Raw genomic sequence first — 3,091 nt, 5'->3', positions numbered from 1 at the left:
TATTTACAAACAACGTAACCCTGTCAAATCATGGAGGTATGAAAATATGTAAATACAACAGATGCTCTCTCGACACTTTACGTACTGTTGTTACCAAAATCAAATATAAAAATTGTATTCTCTATAGCTCAGTGGTTAGAGCACTGGTCTTGTAAACCAGGGGTCGTGAGTTCAAATCTCACTAAGGGCTTTATTTTTTTTTTCATAAAATATATTTAATTAACCTTTACATTTTATTAGGAAACATTATTTACTAACAAATATTAATTATTTTTGACTTCCAGACAAATTTGATCAAATTACGAACAGATTCACTTTGTCAACTATGGCTAATCAAACATATTTTATTGACCAATTATTATACTATCAAAATTATTATCGGCTTTATTTATTTTAAAATAAAGTTGATCTATTTATAAACAACGTAACCCTGCCAAATCATGGAGGCATGAAAATATGTAAATATAACAGATGCTCTCTCGACACTTTACATACTGTTGTTACCAAAATCAAATATTAAAATTGAATTGCTGCAAGTTGTCTCTATAGCTCAGTGGTTAGAGCACTGGTCTTGTAAACCAAGGGTCGTGAGTTCAAATCTCACTAAGGACTTTATTTTTTTATCATAAAATATATTTAATTAACCTTTACATTTTATTAGGAAACATTATTTACTAACAAATATTAATTATTTTTGACTTCCAGACAAATTTGATCAAATTACGAACAGATTCTCTTTGTCAACTATATTTTAAACATCAAACATATTTTATTGACCAATTATTATACTATCAAAATTATTATCGACTTTATTTATTTTAAAATAAAGTTGATCTATTTACAAACAACGTAACCCTGTCAAATCATGGAGGTATGAAAATATGTAAATACAACAGATGCTCTCTCGACACTTTACATACTGTTGTTACCAAAATCAAATATAAAAATTGTATTGCTGCAAGTTGTCTTTATAGCTCAGTGGTTAGAGCACTGGTCTTGTAAACCAGGGGTCGTGAGTTCAAATCTCACTAAGGGCTTTATTATTTTATCATAAAATATATTTAATTAACCTTTACATTTTATTAGCAAATAATATTTACTACTAACAAATATTAATTATTTTTGACTTGAAGAAAAAATTGATCAAATTACGAACAGCTTCACCTTGTCAACTATGGCTAATCAAACATATTTTATTAACCGATTATTCAACTATCAAAATTATTATTGACTTTAATTATTTTTAAATAAAGTTGATCATTTTACAAACAACGTAAACCTGTTAAATCACAGAGGAATGAAAATATGTAAATACAACAGATGCTCTCTCGACACTTTACATACTGTTGTTACCAAAATCGAATATAAAAATTGCGTTGCTGGAAGTTGTCTCTATAGCTCAGTGGTTAGAGCACTGGTCTTGTAAATCAGGGGTCGTGAGTTCAAATCTCACTAAGGGCTTTATTTTTTTTTATCATAAAATATATTTAATTAACCTTTACATTTTATTAGGAAACATTATTTACTAACAAATATTAATTATTTTTGACTTCCAGACAAATTTGATCAAATTACGAACAGATTCACTTTGTCAACTATGGCTAATCAAACATATTTTATTGACCAATTATTATACTATCAAAATTATTATCGACTTTATTTATTTTAAAATAAAGTTGATCTATTTACAAACAACGTAAGAGAGCAGAGAGCAGCTTAGCTCAGTAGAGAGCAGCTTAGCTCAGTCAGAGAGCAGCTTAGCTCAGTCGGCTAATCTGGTGGTAGCCACTGTGTGTGCGCTGAACCGTGGAGATCTCTAGGTCCCCGGTTCAATTCCCATCGCTGCCTCTCCTTGTGTTTCAGCTGGAGGGCTGAAATACAAGTTACATAGCGCACCGTCTTTCGGATGAGACGTTTAAGCCGTTGGTCCCGTGTGCATTTATTTCCCACGTGCACGTTAAAGAACACAGTACACTCTTCGGAAAAGAGTAGGGGATTATTTCCCGGTGTACTGTCCAATCACCACCAGAAGGACCCCACTGGAAATAAGTCTTCTTCTAGACTTTCGTGGGCTATCCTTGGTGTTTACACCGAATAAATCCAATCCAATCCAATCCAATCCTACGTAACCCTGTCAAATCATGGAGGTATGAAAATAAGTAAATACAACAGATGCTCTCTCGACACTTTACATAATGTTGTTACCAAAATCGAATATAAAAATTGCGTTGCTGGAAGTTGTCTCTATAGCTCAGTGGTTAGAGCACTGGTCTTGTAAGCCAGGGGTTGTGAGTTCAAATCTCACTAAGGGCTTTATTTTTTTTTTATCATAAAATATATTTAATTAACCTTTACATTTTATTAGCAAACATTATTTACTAACAAATATTAATTATTTTTGACTTCCAGACAAATTTTATCAAATTACGAACAGATTCACTTTGTCAACTATGGCTAATCAAACATATTTTATTGACCAATTATTATACTATCAAAATTATTATCGACTTTATTTATTTTAAAATAAAGTTGATCTATTTACAAACAACGTAACCCTGTCAAATCATGGAGGTATGAAAATATGTAAATACAACAGATGCTCTCTCGACACTTTACATACTGTTTTTACCAAAATCAAATCTAAAAATTGTATTGCTGCAAGTTGTCTCTATAGCTCAGTGGTTAGAGCACTGGTCTTGTAAACCAGAGGTCGTGAGTTCAAATCTCACTAAGGGCTTTATGTTTTTTATCATAAAATATATTTAATTAACCTTTACATTTTATTAGCAAACATTATTTACTACTAACAAATATGAATTATTTTTGACTTCCAGAAAAAGTTGATCAAATTACGAACAGCTTCACCTTGTCAACTATGGCTAATCAAACATCAAACATATTTTATTAACCAATTATTATACTATCAAAATTATTATCGACTTTAATTATTTTTAAATTAAGTTGATCATTTTACAAACAACGTAAACCTGTTAAATCACGGAGGAATGAAAATATGTAAATACAACAGATGCTCTCTCGACACTTTACATACTGTTGTTACCAAAATCGAATATAAAAATTGCGTTGCTGG

Source organism: Anneissia japonica, unplaced genomic scaffold (assembly GCF_011630105.1).
Source record: "Anneissia japonica isolate Jap-2015-1 unplaced genomic scaffold, ASM1163010v1 scaffold3011_len23438_cov101, whole genome shotgun sequence".
NCBI classification, from domain to species: domain Eukaryota; kingdom Metazoa; phylum Echinodermata; class Crinoidea; order Comatulida; family Comatulidae; genus Anneissia; species Anneissia japonica.
This window is presented reverse-complemented; position numbering follows the sequence as displayed.